The sequence below is a fragment of the Triticum urartu genome, chromosome 4 (assembly GCF_003073215.2).
Source record: "Triticum urartu cultivar G1812 chromosome 4, Tu2.1, whole genome shotgun sequence".
NCBI classification, from domain to species: Eukaryota; Viridiplantae; Streptophyta; class Magnoliopsida; order Poales; family Poaceae; genus Triticum; species Triticum urartu.
Window position 1 is genome coordinate 78,211,299 of NC_053025.1, and position 14,185 is coordinate 78,225,483.

The window sequence follows — 14,185 nt, forward strand, 5'->3', positions numbered from 1 at the left end:
GGTGGCTGTCCAAAATATCTAGCTGCTCCCAGGTTACCAATGGCGCACCACCTAAGAATGCGCCATTAGTAACCAGGGTTACTAATGGCGCACCTGGTGAGTGGTGCGCCATTACTAGTTTAAAAAACATGTTAGTGGTGGCGCAACAGTGGACAGTGTGCCATTACTAGTTAAAACTAGAAATGTCGCACTGTCCCCTGGTGCGCCACTGCTAACAATTTTTTAACCTTTTTTTCAAAACTAGTAATGGCGCACCGCCCACTTGGTGCGCCATTAGTAATGAGGACATTAATGGCGTACCTGTATGTGGTGCGCCATTAATGTCCATATTAGCTATAGCCCTTTTCCTAGTAGTGAGTTGGACAGAGAACCAGCTACACCCCTTCTAACCCCAACCCTAGCAGATAGTAACCCAGTTCCTATTGACACAGCACCGTCTCCACCACAGAGCACCCAAAGACGAGCAGTTAGTAAGGCAATTGCAGTGCCCAAAGCACGAGGACCGCCACTCCGAACCCCAAGTCAACGCTTAAAGCAGAAGAAGAATTCTTCTCAGGTCAGGTTCCGTAGCTATGGTTCATACTACTTTACTCTTGCATCACTGTATTTACTCATACCAACTAATTTCAAATTTGAAGGATGCAATTGAAAATCCAATGGCGCAACAGGTATGTTTTAAACCCGTTTCTTTAACGTGTTTGCTGTTGTAACTTGCTCTATTTTGATTTCAGTTTCAATTGAATAACCAGTTATATTGTCATGCCATGCACCTTGCAAGTGTAGTTATTGCTGTGTAGTTTCCCACACTTATATTCTGTCTAAGCTGTTTTGTCTTAAATAGATATGATTCGAACTGTATCTATCTTGATTTGGCAACATAAACTAGAATGATATAGACAATACAGTGACCGTACTACATAGATATATGTTTGTTTCATGCTGTTATCCTGTCCACCTTACTACTGAAATTATCTTATCATATCTATCAGATCTCACTTTCGTAAGTGACCATGAAGGGATTGACAACCCCTTTATCGCGTTGGTTGCGAGGAGTTTATTTGTTTGTGTAGGTGCGAGGGACTCGTGCGTGGCCTCCTACTGGATTGATACCTTGGTTCTCAAAAACTGAGGGAAATACTTACGCTACTTTGCTGCATCTCCCTTTCCTCTCCAAGGGAAAACCAATGCAGTGCTCAAGAGGTAGCACATCACACTAGGGATACAAAAAGCATTGCTAGATTACTGGGTGATTCTCTAAGACACCGAGGGTCATAATAATAACTCCAACATATATGTCGAGGCAACAGAGTACCTCAACTCACTGGCTAGTGTGCTTATTCTGACCAAAAGGACGCCAGGAACGAAGGAAGGATTAGGAAATGCATCAGATTGTTTAGAAACCTGGAATGACTTGGACAACATAACAGCTGTAAATGCTCAAAAAGGATTTGAGACATCCTGCAAAAATGGTGGCATAACCACTTAACATCACAATATCAAGCTTCCGAGATCAACTGTCAACACACAGAAGTAGTAAGAACAGAACTGAGGCTTGAATCCAACAATCCTATAAGTCTACGGATTAGTAACACGTGATCCTGATAGAAAGATGAGAAAGCCTAGTTCTTAATCCCCGTAGAAGAGAAGAGGATGACTCAGATCAGAAGGGCATAAGATAAAGGAGTAAAAAGAGCCTTATGTTCCCTTCCACCATCAATTCCCTTATATAACTAAAGCATTTCTAGACACAACTTCTACCAGTTTGGCTTGGTAATCCTACAGGTAGTCAGGTTCTAATACCAAAGCTGCCAGGACCCCGATTCTAAGTCACATCGGTCTAGCATGTAACACATCATATCACTTTGCGGCCTCACGCACGGTATTCCCACGGGTGCCACCTTACCTGGCCCGGGACCATTTGCGCCTTTTGGCTCACGTATATGATAGTGTCACTAGCATCCATATGACAGGGAACCCGGGCCGACATGACTAGTCATGAACCCAAAGTGGCACTAACTTACGGGGACATGCATACATGAACCAACATCGAACGTGTCGGTCATCAGCATGTGAATCTAGGCTGTAGCAACTGGGCTAACAGGACTCCGGGAACCTGGGCTGTAGCAGGCTAGCAGGACTCCAGAAGTCACCACGTGACATTTCCCCGAACGGGCAGACACAGGAACGAAGTGGATCACATGCCGACCAGTCTAAGTGTTCCGGAGCTGTAGTGCTGGGCTAGCAGGACTCCGGTAAACCGAGCTGTAGCAGACTACCATGGCTCAGTGGAAGCGCCAGACTACATTTCCCCATAAGAGAGGCTACCAAGGATAGACAACTAGGTTGTCGGATCCCACACATACCAAGCATTTCAATCATACACACAATATGCTCGATATGTGCAAATACAACATGGCATCACAACAAGACTCTACGACTCCGAGTATCTATTCATTAGGCTCTGAGGAGCCAAGTATTACAAACATGGTTCTCATGACCCAACATACATAACATACAAGAAACAAGCGGAAGCATAAACATGTCTGAGTACAGACAACTACAAATGAAAAAGGCTGAGAAGCATGACTATCTACAAGACCCTCCCAAGGGTACAAGATCATAGCTGAGGTAACAAGCTAAACGTTGAAGTCTACGTGGAACTAATAGAGAGACTGAAGTCTCTCTACAAAAACATAAAATAAGCAAACGTGAGTACAAATGTACCCAGCAAGGCTTACATCAGAACTAGCTACATATGCATCGATATCAACAAAGGGGTGCTGGAGTTTGACTACAGCAAGAAGCTTTGACTCGGTAGCTATCCTAAACTACGACTGCAAGTAACTCTTTTGAGGTGGCGCACACGAGTCCACATATTCACCATATCACTACACCACTATGGACCCGCTCCCGACTCCCTACGAGAAGGCCATCCATAGCACTCACGCTTATCTTGCGAGTTTTAGAGTATCCATTTCAAGTTATCTATGAACTGCACAGGCAACCCAGAAGTCCTTTATCGCGGACACGTCTATTCGAATAGATGATGTTAACCCTGCAGGGGTGTACTTCTTCACACATGCTCTCGCCACTTACCACCATGTACACGTTGTGTATCTCGGCAACCTTCAAGCGGAAGCCTGGCAAGGGATTCGGCCACGACCTGACTAACCACACAAGTCTCTAGTCCAGGTTTATCGCCTATTCGGGTTCCATCCATAAGGAGATCCGGTCGGGGTGTCGCTCATGGCCCCAAACGATGTGAGCAGGGTTCCCAAGCCCACCTCGACGGATGGATCTATGCTTGGTACACCGTGCCATGGTGCCTAGTCTGTCCCAAGCCCACCTGTACCGGGTGCCACTTGGTAGACTACTAACACAACCTACAAACACCAGAAACTAGTTGCAACTCCTGGACAGAGATCAGGTTGATTAATAAGTCGAGAGGGGCACTTAAGCATTCCAATGCGTGGTAGTAACTGTTCATGGATCACAAACATAGAACTCAGTTCCTGAGGATGGCTGCAATGAGACAACCCACCATGTACTCCTACATGGCCTCTCACCGCTACCTTTACCAAATCATGTTCACAGACTTAGCTCTCAACAGTGGGACATGTTCACCACATTCCAATTCATCCCCGATGACTCAGACCTGACTCAACTCTAAGCAGTAGCAGGCATGACAAACAAGCATGAATGAGTAGGCACATCAGGGCTCAAACAACTCCTACTCATGCTAGTGGGTTTCATCTATTTACTGTGGCAATGACAGGTCATGCAGAGGAAAGGGGTTCAACTACCACAGCATGTAACAGTTGAATCATTGTTGTCCTAATGCAGTAAAATAGAGCAGAAGCGAGAGAGTGGGATTGTATCAGAATGAACAAGGGGTTTTTGCTTGCCTGGCACTTCTGAAGATAATATAGTTCTTCATCGGTGTCATCGATCTCATCGTCGGAACATACGTCTATCGAGGGGAAACAACCACCGACAAACACAAAAGGAACCACAATCAAAGCAATGCACATTCATATGAATGATATCTAATATTAAGGTACTTAATTGACCTAGTGCAACAGTTAGTCATATTCATTGAAGTGGAATTCAAACATATAGCAAATTCCAACTCCAAAACTAATTACCATTTATTCCATAATCATGAATTGTCCTATTCAGTGAGGTTAACTTCTTCAAAATGCATGAAAATGCCATATTCCAATTCTTTGGATTTTTCTGATCATTTTTTATATATAAATTATTTCATTCTGAGTTATAGATTATTTTCTATGATTTTTAGAAGTTTTGCTAAATTTCTGGAATTCCTGATTTAATTAAACGCAGAAAGCTTTATTGCGTCAGCACTGCGTCATGCCCGTGTCAGCGAGTCAATGGCGCTGACCAAAGTCAAACCTGATGTGTGGGGTCCACACGTTAGTGACACTGTGTTAAACAGGGGGGTTATTTCTAATCTAATTAAAAGATTAGGGCGCCAGGACCCACTGTCAGTGTGACGGGGGGGTTAATTAGCACGGTTTGACCGGTTTGGCCGGCGGTTAGTCGCCGGCGAGGCCGAACGCGGCAGAGCGCTTCGGGTTCATCGCTTCGGCGACCATTTGGGCGGCGGAGGCCACGGGCGAGGAGCCAGGGCTCGTCCGTGTCTTCTGGAGCAAGCGGGAGAGGCGGGGGTGGCCTGAGCTCGCCGGAAACGAGCTCGGGGCGGCGGCCGGAGCACGGCCAGGTGCACGCGGGGTGCTGCGGGGCACGACAGGAGCTGTGGGTGGCGGCGTTGGTCTTCTGGGAGGTTGCTAAGTGCGGTGACGTGCGCGGGTGTGAGCTGCGATGGCCCTGGCCACGACGGCGACATGGCCGATGGCGTGGCGCTCGCGGGTTCAACGGTTAGCAGGGCTACGACACAAAATCGAGCACGGGGAAGGAGGGGAAATGGAGGAGAGCTCACAGCGGTCTCGATGGCGTCGTGTGCGAGCTCGGGGATGCACTGGTGCGGCCGGAATGACGACGGCGATCTTGGGCGGCCAGAGGTGAAGACGATGACGGTGGCGGCGATGCAGCGCATCCCTGGTCGCTTGGCTCGTCGAGGACGATGCAGGCGACGAGGTGGAGCACCCGGACATGAAGAGAGGGCGAGGGGAAGGTAGTGGCTACGCAGGCAGTGAGCAGCGGCGACGAGCTCCGCTCGGTCCAGCGAGAAAGAGAGCAGTAGGGGAGGGGATGAGGAGGGGAGAGAGCGAGTGGGGCCTGGGGGGGTGCGTGGCGTCCTCAGCCAACTCCGAACGGTCGGTGGCAAGCAGGAGGTGGCAATGCGCGTGCGCGCGCGCGCCGCAGACACACGCCCCTGTCCTCCTGTCGAGAGCATAGGGACGACTGGCGTTAGCCAGTCAGCTGGGCCGGTTGCTGGGCCAGAGCAGATGGCCGCCAGGTAAGCCCATGTAAGGTTTTTTCCTTCTCTGTTTTCTTTTCTATTTCGGACATTTGTTTTAATTTGGTTTTTGAACCAAATCAATTTATTTTCTTCTGAAAATTAATTTAGGAAATAATTGAATTATTCCAAAACCCCACACTAAAAATCAGAATTGTTGGAGCTGTTGAATATGTATATAGAATTTAAAAGCCCCAATTCAAATACTTATAGTTTAATTCAAAAATCCATAAATGACCTGGAAAAGTGTGCATCATTTTTGGCAAAGGTTCTAGACCAATTCAAAAATCATGAACTTTTCTAAAGGGCACTTTGGGTTCATTGAAAATATTTTTATTTTGATCCTAGTTGCATTTCATTTGGTGCTAGGGTTTGAACATCCCCAGTTCAATTTCATTTGAAATTTAACATGATGCATGGATGCTTTAATGCAACTAATGAGAAGCAAATTCTAGGGCTGTGACAGGTATGGGCACTCCCCTTGGCTTCCTCCAAGCTTGGGGGAGGTGCCCTAGTATCGTATCACCCCCACTATATTTTGCCTTTACTTATCTTAGTTCGATCCATAGTTATGTTTTGCTTTAGATGAATAAAAGTTTAGTTCGATCCTTTCTTTTCAAAGAGTTTTGCTTAGTGATCTATCCTCGTAATCGTGTGCGAGATATATAATAAAGTTTAGTTTGAGTTTTTGCTTTCTTTTACTTTCAAGTTCCAATAAAAAGGAAGGAAATAAATGAAAAAGATCATATGCTAATCTTATGGTAGGTGATGACACCACATAAGGAAAAGTATAAGTATAAAATTTTATTAGAGATTGACAAACATAGCATTGGTCAATGATGCAACTCATGAAAGAATTAATAAGGGAAGAGAAGATTCACATATAAATACACTATCCTGAAAATATTTTGTGATTGTGAGCCCCCATCAAAATATTATATGCCAAAATTGTTGACGTTGGACAAGGAAGACATCTTAATGATTTATGTTTGTTCATATTCACACAGAAGTTATATTGTCATAGATCCTTAAACATGTGGTGCTTGCCCCCATCTTTGCTAGCCAAAAACTCCGCACTAAGTAGAGATACTACTTGTGCATCCAAAAACCCTTAAACCCAATCATATTTTCAAGTGTCCACCATACTTACCTCAGGATTGAGTAAGATCCTTCAAGTAAGTTGTCATCGGTGCAATAAGGCAATAAAAATTGTTTCTGAAAGTGTGAGATCATTTAGTGTAAGAGAAAATTGAGCGTTGTACGAACTTGTGATGGTGAAGAATAAAAGCGACAGACTGCATAATAAAGGTTGCCATCACAAGGGGCAATACAACATGACATTCATTTGCACTAAGGGGTTGAGCATATGAACAAATAAGCGCATGGCAACCTCTGCTTCCCTCTGCGAAGGGCCTATCTTTTACTTTTATGTCTTTACTTTTATGCATGAGTCAAAGTTTTCTCTCTATTCACTTTTATTTTTCTCCTTTGGCAAGCATCATGTGGTGAGGAAAGATCTAGGCACATATGTCCAGTTGAATATGGGTAGCATAAGTTATTATTGTTGACATTACCACTGAGGTGAATACGTTGGGAGGCGAAACTATAATCCCCTATCTTTCTATGTGTCCGATTGAAACATTTTGCTCATGTGTATGCGGTGAGTTTTAGCAATCATAGAAGACTATATGATGTTGAGTATCTGGACTCACCTAAAGGCTCCAATACGCGACTCTTCCTCAAAAGATGATGAATTGTAGTTGCAAAGTTGACTGAGAACATAGTTTGTTGATTTCTAATAGAGTTTATGCTTTATACTTCGATAGTGTGATGAATTGTTACTTATTCATGAGAAGTCTATGATAAAAGTTTTATGTTAAAGTTTGTTCCTGTTATAATAATTCATATGATGCTTCTATGTTCGTATTTTTTTATCGACACCTCTCTCTCTAAGCATGTGGACATGTTTTTTGATTTCGGTTTTGCTTGAGGACAAGCGAGCTCTAAGCTTGGGGGACTTGATACATCCATTTTGCATCATGTTTTATTACTGTTATTTATGGTGTTTTTATGCATAATATGATTTTTGGAGTAATTCTAATGCCTTTTCTCTCATAATATGCAAGGTACACACAAAGAGGGAGAATTCCGGCAGGTGGAAATCTGGACCTGGAAAATCTACATTAGGCCACCTATTCTGCACAACTCCAAACAAGGTAAAACTTTACAGAGATTTTTTATGGAATATATGAGGAATATTGGAGCCAATAAGTACCAGAGTGGGCCCACCAGGTGGGCACAACCCACCTGGGCGTGCCAGGGAGCCCAAGCGCGCCCTGGGGGGGTTGTGCTCCCCTCGGCCCACCTCCGGTGCCCATCTTCTGGTATATAAGTCATTTTGACCTAAAAAAAATTAAGGAGATGACTTTCGGGACGGAGCACCGCCATCTCGAGGCGGAACTTGGGTAGGAGCACTTTTGCCCACCGGCGGAGCGATTCCGTCGGGGGAACTTCCCTCTCGGAGGGGGAAGTCATGGTCATCATCATCACCAACAACTCTCCCATCTTGGGGAGGGAAATCTCCATCAACATCTTCAACAACGCCATCTCCTCTCAAACCCTAGTTCATCTCTTGTGTTCAATCTTTGTACTAGAACTATAGATTGGTGCATGTGGGTGACTAGTAGTGTTGATTACATCTTCTAGTTGATTACTATATGGTTTATTTGGTGGAAGATTATATGTTCAGACCCATTATCCTATTTAATACCCCTCTGATCTTGAGCATGTTTATCACTTGTGAGTAGTTACATTTGTTCTGGAGGTCATGGGAGAAATCATGTTGCAAGTAATCATGTGAACTTGATATGTGTTTGATATTTTGATAGTATGTATGTTGTGATTCCCTTAGTGGTGTCATGTGAACGTCGACTACATGACACTTAACCATATTTGGGCCTAAGGGAATGCATTGTGGAGTAGTTATTAGATGATGGGTTGTGAGAGTGACAGAAGCTTAAACCCTAGTTTATGCGCTATTCCGTAAGGGACCGATTGGATCCAAAAGTTTAATGCTATGGTTAGGATTTATCCTTAATACTTTTCTCGTAGTTGCGGATGCTTGCGAGGGGGTTAATCATAAGTAGGAGTTTTGTTCAAGTAAGAACAACACCTAAGCACCGTTGAGGGAGTCCTGGATTAGGGGGTCTCCGGACAGCCGGACTATCTCCATTGGCCGGACTGTTAGACTATGAAGATACAAGGTTGAAGACTTCGTCTCGTGTCCGGATGGGACTCTACTTGGCGTGGAAGGCAAGCTAGGCAATACGGATATGGATATCTCCTCCTTTGTAACCGACCTTGTGTAACCCTAACCCTCTCCGGTGTCTATATAAACCGAAGGGTTTTAGTCCGTAGGACAACAATCACAACATACAATCATACCATAGGCTAGCTTCTAGGGTTTAGCCTCTCTGATCTCGTGGTAGATCTACTCTTGTACTACCCATATCATCAATATTAATCAAGCAGGACGTAGGGTTTTATCTCCATCAAGAGGGCCCTAACCTAGGTAAACATTGTGTCCCCTGCCTCCTGTTACCATCCGGCCTAGACGCACAGTTCAGGACCCCCTACCCGAGATCCGCCGGTTTTAACACCGAGATTGGTGCTTTCATTAAGAGTTCCTCTGTGTCGTCACCTTTAGGCCCGATGGATCCTCCAATCATCAACAACGATGCGGTCCAGGGTATGACCTAGCTCTGTCGCCAAACAGTACCCCAGAGGCTGCGCCCGTATTAGCTCCGACCCTTAGCTCAGAGCCAACTGCGCCAGTCGAGGACGGGTGGTTAGACACCGCCTCGGGGGCTGCAGTCTCAATGGCGATCGAGCCAAACACCAACATAATCCTCTGCGCAGCCCGTGACTCCAAGGTGCCGGACTCTTTTCTGGACTCTGAACCATCCGCGCCTCTGCCAATCGAATCCGATTGGGCGCCGATCATGGAATTCACCGCCGCAGATATCTTTCAGCACTCGCCCTTTGGCAACATTCTGAATTCACTAAGGTCTCTCTCTTTGTCAGGAGAGCCCTGGCCGGATTATGGCCAACAGGATTGGGATGCGGACGACGAAGAAATTCGACGCCCACCCACCACCCACTTCGTAGCCACTGTCGATGATTTAACCGACATGCTCGACTTCGACTCCGAAGACATCGACGGTATGGACGACGATGTAGGAGACGAACATGAACCAACACCTATAGGGCACTGGAAAGCCACCTCGTCATATGACATATACATGGTGGATACACCCAAAGAAGGCAATGGCAATGGGATAGCGGAGGATGACCCCTCCAAGAAGCAACCCAAACGCCGACGTCAGCGGCGCCGCTCTAAGTCCCGCCAAAGCAAAAGTGGTGATACCAGCACAGGAGATAATAACACTCCGGATAGTGCCGAAGAAAACAACAAACCCCTCCAGCAAGATTTAGAGCAGGAGGATGGAGGAGCCAGCTCTCCTGAGAGAGCGGCAAACGGAGAGGAGGAGGATGACAATCACATGCCCCACTTCGAAGACGAGGCAAGCCTCGACGAAGATGAATTCCTGTACCAGAGGATCCCGTCAAACAAGAGCGCTTCAAGCGCCGGCTTATGGCCACGGCAAATAGCCTGAAGAAAAAGTAGCAGCAGCTTCAAGCTGATCAAGATCTGCTAGCTGACAAATGGACTGAAGTCCTCGTGGCCGAGGAATATAAACTCGAGCGCCCCTCCAAGAGTTACCCAAGGCACAGGTTACTACCCCGACTGGAGGAAGAAGCATATGATACGGCTGATCGGCCACCTCGTGGCCGTGATAGAGAGGCATTCCAGCCAAAAGCTCAGCCTCCACCCCAACGCCATTCAAATAAAAAGGCATGGGGAGATACGCCAGACCTGCGAGACATATTGGAGGACAAGGAAAAGCATTCAAGATCGATCTACGGATCACGAGGGCGCACCACTCTGCGAGACGACAAACGCGACGCCAGATACAGTAAAAGCAAATCCGGCCGGGCCAAACACAGCGGGCAAGACCCATTCGAGCTGCGGCGCGATATAGCCCAATACAGAGGCGCCGCACACCCCTTATGCTTCACAGACGAAGTAATGGAACATCAATTCCCAGAAGGTTTCAAACATGTAAATATTGAATCATACGACGGCACAACAGATCCCGCAGTATGGATTGAGGACTTCCTCCTCCACATCCACATGGCCCGCGGTGATGACTTACACGCCATCAAATACCTCCCACTAAAGCTCAGAGGACCAGCGCGACATTGGCTTAACAGCTTGTCAGCGGACTCCATTAGCTGTTGGGAAGATCTGGAAGCCGCATTGCTCGACAACTTTCAGGGCACTTATGTGCGACCAGCAGACGCCGATGATTTGAGCCACATAATTCAGCACCAGAAGAGTCGTCCAGGCAATTCTAGACTCAGTTCCTTACAAAGAAAAATCAAATCGTCGACTGTCTGGATGCGGAGGCCTTAGCGGCTTTCAAGCACAACATCCGAGACGAGTGGCTAGCCCACCACCTTGGTCAGGAAAAGCCGAAATGTATGGCAGCTCTCACGACGCTCATGACCCGCTTTTGTGCGGGAGAAGACAGCTGGCTGGCTCGCAGTAATAACATATCAAAGAACCATGGTACCTCAGATACCAAGGACGACAATAGCAGGTCACGTCGCAACAAGCATAAGCGCCACATTAACAGCGAAAATATTGAGGATACGATAGTCAATGCCGGATTCAAAGGCTCCAAACCTGGTCAGGGGAAAAAGCCATTCAAACAAAGTACGCCGGGTCCGTCCAACTTGGACCGTATACTCGATCGCTCGTGTCAAATACACGGCACCCTAGACAAGCTAGCCAATCACACCAACTAGGATTGTTGGGTGTTCAAGCAGGCTGGAAAGTTAATTGCCGAAAACAAGGACAAGGGGCCGGATAGCGATGACGAGGAGGAGCCCCGGCAGCCGCACACTGGAGGACAGAAGAGGTTTCCCTCGCACGCACGGACGGTGAACATGATATACACAACCCACATCCCCAAGAGGGAGCGGAAGCGTGCACTCAGGGACGTATATGCGTTGGAGCCAGTCGCCCCAAAGTTCAACCCTTGGTCCTCCTGTCCGATCACCTTCGATCGCAGGGACGACCTCACTAGTATCCGTCATGGCGGATTCGCCGCACTGGTCCTAGACCCAATCATCGACGGATTTCACCTCACTCGAGTCCTTATGGACGGCGGCAGCAGCCTGAACCTGCTTTATCAGGACACGGTGTGCAAAATGGGTATAGACCCCTCAAGGATCAAACCCACAAAAACGACCTTTAAGGGCGTCATTCCAGGTGTAGAGGCCCATTGCACAGGCTCAATTACACTGGAAGTGGTCTTCGGATCCCCGGATAATTTCCTAAGCGAAGAGCTAATCTTCGATATAGTCCCGTTCCGCAGTGGTTATCACGCGTTGCTCGGGCGAACCGCATTTGCTAGATTCAATGCGGTACGGCATTATGCATACGTCAAGCTCAAGATGCCAGGACCTCGCGGAGTTATTACAGTCAATGGAAACACAGAGCGCTCTCTCCGAACAGAGGAGCACACCGCAGCCCTCGCAGCAGAAGCGCAAAGCAGCCTCTCAAGGCAATCAACCAGTTTGGCGCTTCACAGCCCGGACACCTTCAAGCGCGCTCGGGGCAATCGGCAAATAGACCGCCTAGCGCGATCTGAGCTCGCGTAGCAATACGGCGGCCACCCCAATCCCAGCCCAGCGGCGAAACTCGTGCCGCGCGTACATAATTACGCATTAAACATACCATGGGCACAGGTGGGGAAGGGGGCACAACTGCGGCACGCCCCAAAACGTGGCTTAAACCGAACTAGGGGCTTCCCGTTTGGTTATTTTTCTTTTTTCTTTCAGGACCTTAATCTCTGGAAACACTGTCCGTCAGCACTATTGCCGAACACATGATGCAGCAACCAAGGAGGCAGACAGCTACGTCATACCACAGAATTCTCAGGTTGATTACAGTAACGAGCGAAATATTCGATTTCATATCATTCCTCAGCTTGCCCTTGGAAGGGACATAGTCCTACTCTTTGCTTATCGCACTATCTGTATCTCTCTGCTTTAATGCAATTTTTTTAATAAACAATGCATGACATTACGACTATTATCGCATTCTTGTTATATATATATGTGTTCATTAATGACGCCTTGCAACCGTACACCTTGGTACGGCTAATACACCAGGGGCTTACGTACCTCATAATATGGTGTGAAAAGTCTGAAAACTTTCACAAGTGCGGCACCCCGAACTTATAACATTATATGCATCAGCTCTGAATCATGTCTTTGGTCAAATGTTGGGTTTGCCCGGCTCCTATGTTTTGGTACCTTACATTCCGCTCTATCGGCTAAGGTAGCGCTAGGAGAACTACTGCGATTATGCCCTGATTCTGCCAGGCTTAGCACCTCAGTAGAGAAAGCTAAAACTGACTGTCATGATAAGGTGAGAGACTGGTCGCTGTTCGGCGAGGATTTTCGAGTCCCTAAAGACTTATGCCGCTTAGGGCGAGGGGCCGGCCCTGTACGGCTTACAAGCGTGTATCGTGCCCCAAATTCGGCCTTCCGAATATCAGGGGCTTCGCCGAAATTTAAAATTATAGAATTCTATGGCTAAGTGAGAGTGATAAAGCATTATTAGTCCGGTTGCCTTGTTCGTTGTGCTGAGGACCTCCCTCGAAGGACCCAAATATGGGAACAAGAGTGCTCAGGTTTATCCCGAACACCCCAGCACTCGTGGCATGGGGGCAGAAGCCGAGGACTAGCCATCTCTCAGATTGGATAAACGGCCAAACAGAAGGTAATATTTTAAATTCAAACAAGCGTTGCATAGCACATATGAAACAAGTTTTCATAAATACAGGATAAAACGAGCAAGTCTCATTCAAATAGTACATCTTTTGAACACTCATCCGCGATAAGACGGGCACCCGACAGAACACCCTCGTAGTACATCTCAGGGTGGCGGTGCTCCTTGCCCTCCGGTGGCCTCTCCTTGACCAGCTTCACGGCGTCTAGCTTGACCCACTGCAATTTCACATGGGCGAAAGCCCAGCGTGCACCTTCAATGCAGACAGATCGCTTGACAACCTCCAGCCTCGGGCAGGCATCCACAAGCCGCCTCACCAGGCCGAAGAAGCTGTTCGGAAGGGCGTCGCCCGGCCACAGCCGGACTATAAAGCTCTTCATGGCCTGATCGGCCGCCTTATGTAGCTCGACCACCTGCTTCAGCTGGCCGCTCATTGGCACCGGATGTTCGGCCTCAGCATACTGTGACCAGAACAGCTTCTCCGTCGAGCTTCCGTCCTCAGCCTGGTAAAATTGTGCGGCATCGGACACACTGCGGGGCAAATCTGCGAATGCTCCTAAAGAGCTCCGGATCCGGGTAAGTAATTGGTAATTTACTTTTACATGCTTTCTTTGCATATAGAAAGCCTTACCTGCCGCTATCTTCTTCATCGCGTCGATCTCTTGGAGGGCCTTTTGGGCTTCGGCCCTGGCACTTTTTACACTCTCGAGGGCCGCGGCAAGCTCAGACTCCCGCATCTTGGAGTCAAGCTCCAACGCCTCGTGCTTCGCCACAAGAGCCTGGAGCTCTTGCCGCACCTCGCCCACCCGAGCCTCGTGCTT